The sequence below is a fragment of the Bos taurus genome, chromosome 4 (genome assembly GCF_002263795.3).
Source record: "Bos taurus isolate L1 Dominette 01449 registration number 42190680 breed Hereford chromosome 4, ARS-UCD2.0, whole genome shotgun sequence".
In the NCBI taxonomy this organism is placed as follows: Eukaryota; Metazoa; Chordata; class Mammalia; order Artiodactyla; family Bovidae; genus Bos; species Bos taurus.
In genome coordinates this window covers 101,383,747-101,397,718 of record NC_037331.1, presented here as the reverse complement: position 1 = coordinate 101,397,718, position 13,972 = coordinate 101,383,747, and the positions used below count along the sequence as shown (strand labels likewise).

General features: G+C 41.2%; 1 protein-coding gene across 2 annotated transcripts in view; it reads left to right on the top strand.

Moving 5' to 3' along the window:
- The window catches only part of DGKI (diacylglycerol kinase iota), a 514,234-nt gene that overhangs the window by 170,488 nt on the left and 329,774 nt on the right, over positions 1–13,972 (top strand). The gene's annotated exons all lie outside the window — the stretch shown is intronic.

Here is a 13,972-nt window from a genome sequence, read left to right as displayed (position 1 = left end):
CTACAAACATACTAAGGAGGACCCGTTCTGAAGTCGCAATGCTGCCAGAGCTGCCTATTGAGAAGGCTAGAAAATTCTTCTACTCGGCCCTTCTTTCCATTCCTGTAAATCAGTGAACACAGAGGATAGGCGGGAACATGTTGCTTTGTTCAGACTACAGTGTTAGTAAAGAAAGCTTCATGATTTCTTTCATTCTCTAGCTGCCACTAGGGGTTGAGGCAGAGGGCTCAGAGAGAATAGTCCTGCAAGTGAAGGGTGTCTGCACAAAGGCCTGACAGACCTGGGGCATTTGCTTAGTCCATGGACGTGGCTGCTGGGCCATCCCAGCAGGAGAGACAAAATCACGAACAGATGACTTGGTGGGGATTGGCCAGGCAAAAGGGAGCACATATTGGGGTCCTTTCAAGTTCTTGGTTCCCTGAAATTTCAGAAAATCGACCTCACTCAGGCTCTCAAGAACAGGTGGTTGCAATTTGGGGCTGGGGGTGAGAGACAAGTGCAGTCTTACCAGTATCATCACAGTCCTGGGTGAGCTGGAGGCAAACAACATCAACAGCAAATCCTGGACGTTAGGAGACTGCAGGCTGATGCAGTCTCCGTCCTGCCATCGGGTGGACGAGAAGACGAAATCTTGGTGGGGATGGTCAGTGCTGATGGAGTGGGCTTTGACTCCTGAGTGGGCTGCACCCCTGGTCAGTGGGGCAGATTGAAGCTACCATTGGCCTAAGACGAGGGGCTCAGCCTGCCCTAGTAGCTAACCAAGGGCAGCGCTGCTGCCAGCCTCATCTGATCAATTGGTAATTTCCAGAGTTCTCAAAAATAATGATTTTGACAATTTTGCAAGTGTTCTCATTGCTATTTATGAAGGAGCAGTTTTTCAGAAGTTTTAACACAACTTTTTTTACTGTTGGCACAGAAATGGGAATAGCAGAGTAAGAAGTATCTTTTGATATCTTTTTGGATAAGTAGGAGTTTTTCATTTTGATGATTTCCTATTTGTCAGTTTCTTCTTGTGTGGTTAGAACTTTTTGCATTATATCTTAAAAAAAAAAAAAAATCACTGTCTACTCCAAGGTCATGTTTTCTTCTAGAAACTTAATAGTTTTACCATTTAGGTTTGTATCTGTGATTCCTCTTGTAGCATCATTTGTATACAGTGTGTGATAGGGATCAAGGTTAAATTTTTTAACAGTACGAATAATCTTTTTTTTTTTCAAGATTATATGTTAAAAGGATATTCTTTCCCCCATTGATTTAAGTGCCTCTTTTGAAGTCATACATGTGTAAGTCTATTTTTGAAGTCTTTTATTCTTTTCCATTGACCTAATTATCCATTCTTTGATACCGCATGCTCTTGATTTGTCATTATAGTAAGTCTTAAACTGAGTAGTGAAAGTCCTTCAACTTTTTATTGTTTTTCAAGGTTTTTGACTATTTTATGTATTTTATATATATATATACGTATATATATACGTATATATATACATAAACATTTTAATACCAGTTGGGTTTCAGAAGATTTGACATCTTAACGGTATTGAATCTTTCAGTACACAAATATGATACCTTCGTTCATTAACAATTTCTTTAATTTCTCTCAGTAAAGTTTTGTAGTTTTCAGTATAGGTCATATACATATTTTCTTGGATATATACCTTCATAATTCATTTTTTGAATGTCATTTTTAATGATATTTTAAATTTTTTATTTTTCAATTTGTAGTTGCATATATGTAGTAATACAGGAGATTTTTGTATATGGCTTCTGAACACTGTGACTGCAAACTCACATATTAATTCTGGTAGATTTTTGTAGATTACTTGGGATTTTACACAATTAAGTCATCTGCAAATTAAAATTTTACTTTTGCCTTCCCAATATTTTTTTTTCTTTACTTATTTTTCTCTTTTACTCCACTGGCTAGGACTTCTAAAACAATGTTGAATAGAAGTGGTGAAAGTAGACGTACTTTGTTTCAATATTAGGGAGAAAATCTTATGTATAATATTACTTGTAGATTTTTCAGACAACTCTTTTATCATATTGAAGACTTTTTTTCTCTTTCTAGCTTATTGAAAATTTTAGTCATGATTTTTTTTGTTGTTATTGGGGCTTCCCTGTGTGGCTCAGATAGTAAAGAATCTACCTGCAATTTGGAAAACCCAGGTTCAATCCCCAGGTTGGGAAGCTACCCCGGAGAAGGAAATAGCTACCCACTTCAGTATTCTTGCCCAGAGAATCCCATGGATAGAGGAGCCTAGTGGGCTATAGTCCATGGGGTCGCAAAGAGTTGGAAGTGAGTGACTAACACTTTCACTTTTTTTCTTTTTTGTTAGTCCCAAAGGACACATATGAAGCATGAAGATCTGGGTGGTGATGAATTAGTTGCTGGGGGTGTCGGGCAGGAAAAATGGAGAGAACATGTACACGTGTAAGCCAAACTGAGTGGGATGGATGATAGCCATACAGTGATAATGTAGATTGGCTGGGCTGAGGTGAGGCCTGATTTCTGTTCCTGGCTCCACCACTGACTAGTTATTTGACCTCAAATGAGGTATTTTGCTCTCTACGTTGGACCCAGAGATGCAGTAAAGAGCCAAGTTGATTTCAGACAAAGCCTGGTAGAGTTGAAAATGTGACTAACAGATTTGAAAATAAGAAATGTGAGAAGAGATTGATGATCATGGACTTCCTTTGTCTGCTAAAGAGAAGGCTGAGATATACACTGATTTGTTACTGATTGTGGTTTATTGCACCATTCAAACATTCACCTGGTGTCTAGTCTCTGGGTACCTTGACATCTCTTTTCTTCAATACCACATGCTCTGGGGTCTTGAGCTTTTTTGTAAGTCTTGAGTTCAGGGAGTGGTTTGCTCCCTAACCTTCCTTTTACAATATTTATTTGTTTGGCTGCACTGGGTCTTGGTTGCGGCACTTGGGATCTTTCACTGTGGCACACGAGCTCTCTAGTTGTGTTGCATGGGCTCCAGAGTGCACAGGCTTTAGTGGTTGTGGCACATGGGCTTCGTTGCTTTACAGCATGTGGGGTCTTAATTCTCTGATCAAGGATTGAACCCCAGTTCTCTGCATTAGAAGGCAGATTCTTAACCATGGATCACCAGAGAAGTCCTCATAATTTTACTTTAAAATAATTCCTTTATGAAAGTCTTTTTGTCTAAATTATCTGAAGTGAGCTTTCTTTATGACCAGGAACGTTCTCTCCCTGATACCAGTTGAGAAGACATAGCTACATTCTTAAGCCTCTCTGTAAACCTAGCATCATCCTAGGACTGGTTTCAAAGTAAGCAGTAGGTTGCTGCCTCTAAACCCACCCTCCACCCATCTATTTTGCAGTATTTTGGGTTGTAGCTTAGGGAAATTATTTTGACCACTTTGAATATCATTTGACTCCATTCTTTTGGATCATGAAGGTTTTTGCATTTTCACGAGTCTCTTCAGTTCAGTTCAGTTGCTCAGTCGTGTCCAACCTTTTGCCATGGACTTCAGCACACCAGGCTTCCCTGTCCTTCACAATCTCCTGGAATTTGCTCAAACTCATGTCCATTGAGTCCATGGTGCCGTCCAACTGTTTCATCCTCTATCACCCCCTTCTCCTGCCCTCAATCTTTCCCAGCATCAGGGTCTTTTCCAATGAGTCAGCTCTTCACATCAGGTGACCAAAGTATTGGAGCTTCAGCTTTAGCATCAGTACTTCCAATGAATATTTGGGACTGATTTCCTTTAGGATTGACTGGTTTGATCTCCTTGCAGTTCAAGGGACTCTCAAGAGTCTTCTCCAACACCACAGTTCAAAAGCGTCAATTCTTCAGCACTCAGTTTTCTTAATGGTCCAACTCACGCGTCTATACATGACTACTGGAAAAATCATAGCTTTGATAAGACGGGTCTCTTATCGACACCCTTCTTAGGGACATGTCCTAAACTGTTTTCAGTTGACGAAGCTGTGTTGTATTATCTCTTATGTGACATTACTGGCTGAACAAGATTGTGGTGGTAGCAGCAAAGGTGCTGGGAGTGACGAGAAACTGAAGGCACTCGGAAAGTGTCCTAGCCTGGAAGCAGGGAAGGGACAGCTCTAAAGATAAACAATTCCTGTTGCCAGTTTTACTGGGAACAACCCCACAGAAATCTAAATTCTTTCCCCTAAATTCTGTGGTTTCCCAAAGGGCTTACGATCGTAAGGTTATTTCTGTTCCGAGGCTCATGCTTTTTCTAAATTTGTTCAATTTCGGATTATCTTTCTATCCCAGTAGGCAGTCTATTCTATATTCATTGACCTAGATGTAAAATTCAGCCTCGTCTTCAGTTTTCACATTCATAAAACCCAACTGCCTTTAAGCTAGGAGTAGGCTTTCCTGAAGACATAAGAGCAGGTGGGAAATACAGGGGAGGGGCATTTCCATGCCAGCAGCTCAACTTCCAGTTGGACATTAGACTGTGTCCTTAAAATGCCCTTCTGCCCTCCACACACCAGAGCATCTCATGGGTCGCTTCAAGCCACTGTCTGCCCAGCCCCTGTACCATCTTGTCCATCCTTCTCTCTCCTTCTATGCCTTTCCTTCCCTTCCCTCCTCCCTTTCAGAGGGAATGCAGATGGGTGGAGCCATTGGAGCCAGACATCTGGGCTTTAGTCTTGGCCTCATTACTTCTGAGCTGAATGGCTTTTATAATTTCCTTAAACTTTCTCATGTTAGTTGTTCCATCAGTAAAATGGGCATAATAAAATGATCCATTTCCTAGTTTGTTGTGAGTATTAGAGAGGTGTGTGGTGGATTTTGTGGGTTGCTGCCCCCGTGCCTCAGGACCAAGGTGCTTATTTTTTTCAGCTTCCAGGAGCACTGGCTGCCGAGAGTCTGCAGCTGAGCCCCTCCCCAGGCATTTCCTCAATGTAAGAGAGTCTCTTGACCATGTTATGCTTGGCCAGGGGGCTGCCTGCACCCAATGACTGATTGATGTGGAGGTTCAAAGTCGCGTCTCTGCCTGAAATTGGGACAGCTCTGAAGGGCATTCCAGCTCCAAATTGTTATGTGGGATTAACCAAAGTCTCTAATTGCATCACAGTTCAACTTCTTACTTTGCCAGTCCTGCTCCCCTCACTCCCCAACAAGCTCTCTAGTAAACTTGCAAGCATCTGCTTCTAGCCTCAGAGAAAACCATTAAAATAATGTCCAAGGCATACTGGGTATCTAGCAGATTGCTATTATTATTGTTGTTTGGAGAGTAAGATCATATATTTTATGAAATTTTCCAAAATATTCTAGACATATATAAAGCTACACAGCAAATTCTAATTAATAGTTTAAACCATGAGTAGCCTGCCTCTCTCCAGAGGCTCCTCTCTCCAGGGGATTTCCCAGACAAGAATACTGGAGTGGGCTGCTGTTTCCTTCTCCAGGGGATCTTCCTGATCCAGGGATTGAACCCACGTCTCCTACACTGCAGCCAGATTCTTTACCACTGAGCCATGAGGGAAATACCAACAACAGCAACACAACAAATTCTAATTTGTAGTTTGAACCGTGCGTAGGGAATATAAAGTTATCCTAAATTCTGACAATGGAAAAAGGTTATTGTTTGATTTTTTAAAATGTTATTTTACTAGAGCATATATATTCTAATTAGCCTGCTCCAAAAGAAGTAGAACCTTGCTTCTTAGTTATGTGAATCTTACCTGATATTCTGGGGTATTATATTTTTGTTCTCTCTGTATATTTGATTAATTATCCACAAATGATAGAGGTGCTGGCAGTTTATATCCCCATAAAAAGTTAGAGGTTGACCTGTGAAAGGCTGATGTGTCATGATTTTATAGACCAAAGAGAGGTTAATGTCACAGGGGCTGAGGTCTTATTAACTTGTAGAAAGTTATCTATTGTTATAGCAGAGTTAGAAGTCTTTTTAGGCACTTTCTTCCTGATTATTAAAAATAATCAGTTTGTCATACCCAGTTTCTTATACAGACTTTGGTTTTTGCATTTGTCTCCTCTGTTCATTACTTCATTGTTGAATCAAATAGAACTTTATCAGATGCTCACTGTCTGTGTGAGACTGTTGTTCTTAACACTGATTTTTCATAGGAGTGTGTTTCTGAAGTATTATTAGTTTCTGAAGGGTAGAATTATGATTGAAAAGTACCCAGCATTTCATGGGGACAGAAGTCAACATTTTGGAGTTGACTTCTCCAAAGCCTTTGACTGTGTGGATCGCAATAAACTGTGGGAAATTCTGAAAGAGATAGAAATACCAGACCACCTGAGAAATCGGTATGCAGGTCAGGAAGCAACTGTTAGAACTGGACATGGAATAACAGACTGGTTCCAAATCCAGAAAGGAGTATGTCAAGGTTCTATATTGTCACCGTGCTTATTTAACTTATATGCAGAGTACATCATGAGAAATGCTGGATTGGATGAAGCACAAGCTGGAATCAAGATTGCTGGAAGAAATATCAATAACTTCAGATATGCAGATGACACCACCCTTATGGCATAAAGCGAAGAAGAACTAAAGAGCCTCTTGATGAAAGTGAAAGAGGAAAGTGAAACAGTTGGCTTAAAGCTCAACATTCAGAAAATTAAGATCATGGCATCCAGTCCCATCACTTCATGGCAAATAGATGGGGAAACAGTGGAGACAGTGGCTGACTTTATTTTTGGGGGCTCCAAAATTATTGCAGATGGTGATTGCAGCCATGAAATTAAAAAACGCTTACTCCTTGGAAGGAAAGTTATGACCAACCTAGACAGCATATTAAAAAGCAGAGACATTACTTTGCCAACAAAGGTCCGTCTTGTCAAGGCTATGATTTTTCCAGTAGTCATGTATGGATGTGAAAGCTGGACTGTGAAGAAAGCTGACTGCCGAAGAATTGATGCTTTTGAACTGTGGTGTTGGAGAAGACTCTTGCGAGTCCCTTGGGCTGCAAGGAGATCCAACCAGTCCATTCTAAAGGAGATCAGTCCTGGGTGTTCATTGGAAGGAATTATGTTGAAGCTGAAACTCTAATACTTTGGCCACCTGATGTGAAGAACTGACTCATTTGAAAAGACCCTGATGCTGGGAAAGATTGAAAGCGGGGGCAGAAGGGAACGACAGAGGATGAGATGGTTGGATAGCATCACCAACTCAATGGACATGAGTTTGAGTAAACTCCTGGAGTTGGTGATGGACAGGGAGGCCTGGCATGCTATAGTCCATGGGGTTGCAAAGAGTTGGACATGACTGAGCAACTGAACTAAACTGGAAAACCCTGTCATACTAAATCAAGATTGTGGATCCAGCTTTGAAGTGTATTTGCTATTAAAGCATGTATATTTGCTAGAGTTGTCATTAACAAAGTACCAAACACTGTTTTAAACAATAGGAATTTATTGTTTCACAGTTCTGGAGGCTGAAAGTTTAAGATCAGCTGGTTGATTCCTTCTGACGCTGTGAGGGAGAATGTGGTCTAGGCCCCGCTCCTCTAGGTGCTGTGGTTTTCTGGCAGTTCTTGGCCTTCTTTGGCTCATACACACATCCCTGGATCTCCGCCTTTATTTTCACATGGTGTTCTCCTTATGTGTGTATCTATCCAAATCATCTCTTCCATAAGGACCTCAGTCGTATTGGATTAGGGCCCATTCTAATTCCCTCTTTTAACTTGTTTATCGCTGTAAAGACCTTCTCTCCAATTAAAGTCCCATTCTGGTGTGTCCTGGGGATTAGGCCTTCATCAGATGAATTTGATGCAGGAACACAATTCAACCCCAAATAGTATGATTACTTTTTATCCATCCCCAGGGATTACCTCAACTGATATCTTAAGGAGAAGAATGTCATTAACATTAAGAATGTCATGTCCACATCATTGACGCATTGCACACCAACCTCATGCCAGCACTGCTCTAGGAATGTGCTGACGACGAACTAGGCTGGGGAAATAAATCCCAACAGTGGGTTCCCAAGTTCCCAGGGGCATGTAGCAGCCAGTCTGCTTTACAGATTAAACAAACAGTTGCCTTTTGGTATTGCAGTCATTTACATGAATATCATTTAATACTTCCGATGTCACTTGGATTGCGTTTTTTTTTTTAATATGTTGGTAAATTTGTCTGAGGGGAGTGTGTGGTGCTTCTTAATTTTGCTCTAGGCAGTTAGGCAAGCCAGGGAAGAAAAGTGATTCATTCCTTTGGCAACCGTGGAATTATTTACGATGACTGGAAGAAGAATCTGTTTGAATAACCCCTTTGAACTGCCTGACACATAATAGAAGCTTGTTAAATGTTTATCGAAGGAACAGCAGTGTCCAGGGAACTTGGAATATTTGAGAGCAATCGAATAAAAAGCACATATTTATTCAGAGATTTACCATATACCTCGTCTTGGCTGGATGCTTGTGAGGATGGCTGATGCATATGTAAGACCGGTAATAGCCGTGACTATTTATCGTGCTTGTCATGTGCCAGGCATCCCGCACACGTTTAAGAAAATGGCCAGAGCTACTCTCTGAGTTGGATAACACTGTTCTGATTTGAAATACAAGGAAAGGCTAAGAGAGGTCACGCAACTTGGTGATGGGTGAGGTAGGGTGTGTTCTCAACCCGTGTGATCGAATGTCTCTCTAATCGGCCTCTCTCTGAAAGCTTGCATTCTTATAGAGATCAGACACTTATCACTGCAACAATGACAAAAGTAGCATGGCAAGAGGCTGATTTGTCATATGTCTCTTTTGCTGTGTAAGTGTGTGCTGTCACCCTTTCATGTAAGCGTGGGTTTGGGTCATGGTTAAGTATGTACATGGTTAAGTAAGATGCCTGGATTCAAATCTCACTTGAACCTCTTCCCATCTGTGTGATCTTGGACACGTAGCTTAACCATTCTGTGCTATAATTTTTTTAATTGTAAATTAGGGGATAATAAAAGTACCTGCCTCGTGAGGGATATATAAGGAATGTAAAATGAAGCAGTGCCTGGCAAAATATATTTCCTGCTAGAAGCTTCACAAAGGCAACAGTTTGTGTGTGCTTATTTCACTCATGTATCTTAAACATCTGGAACAGTGGTTGGTATGAAATAGACATTCAGTAGTAAATACATTGGTGAATGAATAAATGTATTTCAGTATATAAATGCTGGGGCTTAGTCACATTAGCAGACATAATGAAGTGGTCAGATGCACACACCTTTATATAGAACAGTAGTTCTCAGCTCACAATTCATGTTAGAAATACCTGGAAGGCCTTTAAGTAGACTGATTCTCCAAGTCCCATCATAGGCAAAGGTTGAGAATCACTGTGAAAGTAACAGATACCAGTGTAGAGTCATCCACGTATAACATATTGAAGATTCAACACCAGTGGTGATTTTCTAAATGCCTTTCAACCCTTAGGTACCTAAATCCAACCTTGTTTCAGTAATAATTATATTCCTGAAAATGTTAATAGATGTTAAGATGGTCAGAAAATACTCTGTTTTCATATTAAAATGAATTAAGGTTTAGGCTCAAATAATTACACAGTTTTTTCCTCTATATAAATCTCTGGGAAGATATCTGAAATTTGTGTGGGTTTGAGACAATTTTTTTTATTGAGTAGACTCCCCTTAACATGACAGGCAGTTTGTCTGGATCAACCAAGAAGCACTGTGGGCTGCTGTGAGCACAGGCAAAGTTAGTGCAATTAATGGAGGGAAAACACCAACATGTACCATAATTAAGATTTTGCTTAAGGTACTTGGGGAATTAAACCGAGGTACAGAATAACTTTTGAGGCAGCTGGTTCCTTTTCTAGAACAAGGACATGAGTCCCTGTCTTAAGAGACTTCCTGGCTAAGGAGACCTCCTAACTCTTTGGCGCTTCTCCTCCCAGGAGTTGGGCTCCTCATTCTGTCCCTGCAGGTGGCATCACTCAGAGAGGGAATTTGCAAGAGGGGGATGGATCAATTCTGGGAGCCACATCAACCTGGAAGAACAGGAGAACCAACCTGAACCAAGAGAAATTTGCAGAATGGATAATTACAAAGGATTCTGGCCCAGTAAAAACCACTTACATGTTTTCCCATAAATTAAAAAAAAAAATCCTTTCTCTTTATGAAGAGTACATGCTGCATGTTTATTTCAATAATTTGCATTAAGAAAATATTGACTATCGTATGCCCTTTACAAATGCTGTAGCAAAAGATTCCATTTTAATGTTGACCACGAAGCCGTTTCGAGGTCTCTTAGGCTTCTTAACACTGGATTCTCCCTCTCGTTGCCTTTATCTTTAAAGAGCTTCTTTGAGGGATTTTTGGCTTTCTCAGGAAAGAATATCACTGAAATGGAAGGCCTGGGATATAATTCAAATCATCCTAATCAGATTTCTCAACCCTTGATCTAATCAGCAAGCTGTTTGGCTTAGCTTCTTGGTCAAGTTCATTCATTAACTCAGAAAGCATTTATTGAATATATGCTGTGTCTACCCCAGGCTAGAACATAATAAGATTAGTAGATGAATTGAGCCCTGTCCTTTAGGAGTTTATAGTCTTATTGAATGAAGTGAAGGAAATAATAGAATGCTATTTAAAATGTATGATGGTTTTTGTACTTTAAATATGTTCACGGTTTTTCATGGCAGGTAATTGACATCAACTGTGACTTTGTGTGCCTGAAACTGCATTTTAGAACACTTTGGTTTTGTATCTGTTTCACCATTAATATCACACTTCTCCTTTTCAAAGACTCTTTTGCCATTATAGTCATCACCTGACAAAATATTCTTGTAAAGTTAATAGAATTATTGACATTTCATGGTTTTACTTACTGTGGGTTTGGGAGGATTCTGAGCAGGAGGAAAGAATGAAAATTGAAACTCCATTGAGTTTTTTTTTTAATTGTAGTAAACTGCAGCATAAACCCCCTCAACACACATCAAATTCTATCAGATTCTTAAATGTCATCTTTTGCAACCAAGATGAATCCAAATAGAAAAATCACTTATACTAATGTTATCTGAGGTCTGAGAAATAATGAAATTGCTTTCTTATTTTGGAACAAAGTATGTATACATGTATGAACTATTGGGAAAAAAGGCTTTTTCTCCCATGGTTATTTGGAAGAATGGGAAGCTATAATCAGAAGTTACCTCCCACCCCCTTTATTACCTCTATATATTTTTCCTGTTCTCTCTCTTATGTAATATCCTTTTGTGAGGCCCATTTACAGTTACTAACTGGCAGCCACTTTGAAGTTTCTTATTTATTTCCCCCCTAATTAATGTTTTTATGTGTGGTAGATATACAATTTTCTTCTATTAATGTTACAAAAAAGCCAACCTTAAATTTGCATCCATAATGGGGAATAATCAACAAAAGCCCTTAATCATTTGTATTCACAGGCTGGGTGAAAGTGTGATTTGACTGAGGTTTCATTGCTGGGCTTATCCGGGGTTAGGGCTTCCAAGGTGGCGCGGTAGTAAAGAATCTGCCTGGCAGTGCAGGAGATGTGGGTTTGATTCCTGGGTCCAGAAAACCTCCTGGAGAAGGAGATGCCAACCCATGCCAGTATTCTTGCCTGGGAAATCCCACGGATAGAGGAGCCTGGTGGTCTACAGTCCATGGGGTTGCAAAGAGTCGGACACGAGTGAGAGACATGCAGCCACGCATCCAGGGTTAAACGTTAGTTTGTCTCTTACCTTATAACCACATTGATCTTCTAGAGACATATGTATCCCTTGCATCCTAATTTTACTCTCTGAGCAATTTGCTGGCAGTCCTCATTAGCAAAAATAATCAGGTTTTGGGGGGTCCAGCTTCTGATGAGTTAAACTCATTTGTCCTCATTTGTCCTATGGTTTCCTCTGTGATAATAGAATTTTATTTCCTCTCTTCTTTCTATTTTCTGATCAAAACTCTCTGTGGCCATTCATGAAAAAATGAAGGATCTGTGTTTTTCTCATTCACTTGAAATTCAGGAATTCTTCAGCTGTCCTAAGACTTTGTGTTTAGGCACCATTTTCTTTTTTTTTTTTTTTGGCCAGAACACTTAAAAGTTAGATTGTGATAACTGTTAGGGAATCAAAAGTGGAGCCTGTAGATGTTGACTCCACAGAGATCTGACTTTCTTGTGATAAAAACTGTGACTGAGAATCACCATACAGGGTAAATCAGAGAAAAGTCGTAATGAAAAATGCTAAAGACAGTCTTTGAACTCAGCTGGAGGAAAAAATGCCTGGGGGAGGAAGTGAAGTCTCACCATATAAGAGTCTTCTAGTATTCTTTTCTTCTGGCTCAAGAAAATGGAATATACTTTGGAGTCAGGGGCCAAAATTGATATTATTCCTTATTTGCCTTGATGAAAGTGAGGGAAAAAATATTGTGTCATCGGACTGTCTTCGTTAAAGGCCTACATATGTGTGATGACTGCTTTGGGAGGCTTATGTAAAGCAAGTACATTCCTTGCTGCCCAGTGGGAGCTTCTGTAGGCTGCTGGCAAGCTTGATATGATCACTTTCAATTACTGAAGCCCTGTCCAGTGTTTCTGGGACTTCCTGTGTAGGAATATAAGAGAAAGAGAGGGAAAAAGGAAGGAGAAGAAGGAGGGGGAAGGAGAAGGAGGAGAAGAAGAAGAATCTTCCAGTATTCTTTCCTTATGGCTCAACAAAATGGAATATATAATGGAGTGAGGGGAAGGAGGAGATGAAGAAGGATGGGTGAAGAAGGCTGGACACTGGCTGAACTCTCAGACATACTTGATCCTTGATGACTGACTGGCTTCTTTTCTGGAGTCTGCTCAGCCTTTCCTTGGGTTTGGGGGCTGCTGTTCACCTTGCTCACCTTTACAAATGATGTGACTGGGTGGAGCTTGCAGAGGTCAGTGAACAGTACAGGGAGATCATCTGTCATTAGCAAGATTCTGCTGGGCTGTAATGGGATCCCATCTTACTGTCGTGTGTCGCCTTGCTCCTCTGTATGAGGATCTGGGCCTCCCTGGGGACTTGGTGCATCTGCAGGTCCAGTGTCAGAGGTGGCAGGTTCCTTCAGTCTTGTTCATGTCTTGTGAGACAGGCTGCAGGGAGCTATGGGGGTGTCAAGTGAGCAATGAAGTGGTTGCTGATTTCCTCCTCCTGGATAGGCCTGGGGTACTCAGTGCCTCTCACCTGCTCAAGCTACTTGTTCTATCCACCTAAATAAGGAAGTGAACTTAAACGAGCTTGAATGACCAGATACTGAGTTTATATAGGAATAGCAGAGGAAGTGGGGCTTCCCTGAGTGGCTCAGTGGTAAAGAATCTGCCTGGGATAGAACAGGAGATGCAGGAGGCACGGGTTCCATCCTCGGGTCAGAAGATCCCCTGAAGAGGGGGCACAGCAACCCAGTCCAGTATTCTTGCCTGGAGAATCCCACGGACAGAGGAGCCTGGGGGGTGGGGGGGTGGTGCTACAGTTCATAGGGTTGCAAAGAGTTGGACACGACTGAAGCGACTGAGTACACACGCAGTCAGCAGAGGAAGTGCAGTGTGGGACACGCAGACTATAGCAAGCTGTGGGCAAGTCTCCTGATACTTTGGGATGCAGTGTCCTTATGGTCAAAGAGAGTAAAGCAGTGAGAGCCCAGACAGACTCTAAGCAGCAAGCTCATTGGCTTGAGGATGGGGAGAGATGCTTGGCAGATATTCTGTGTTGGAGGGATAAGCATCTGTCTCCTGGAAATCAGGCATTTACTGGAAATCAGTCTCTTAGCACTTACGTTTTGTTTGCCTGAGGGCACATGTGGGAGATTCTCCATTTCATAGTGTCTAGTTCCATTTTAGATTAAAATCCTTCCATGCTCCCGTAGAGCAGTGTGAAGCTGTTAGAGACAGAAAGAAGCACCTAGGAAGCATGTGGAAGCTCAGATTCCTGCCCTCCCAACCCCTGCCCAAAGCCCACCCCAGACTCAGAACTCAGAGCTGCAGCATCACAAGGCACCCCTTATTCTAGTTCAGGTTGTTCTCAGA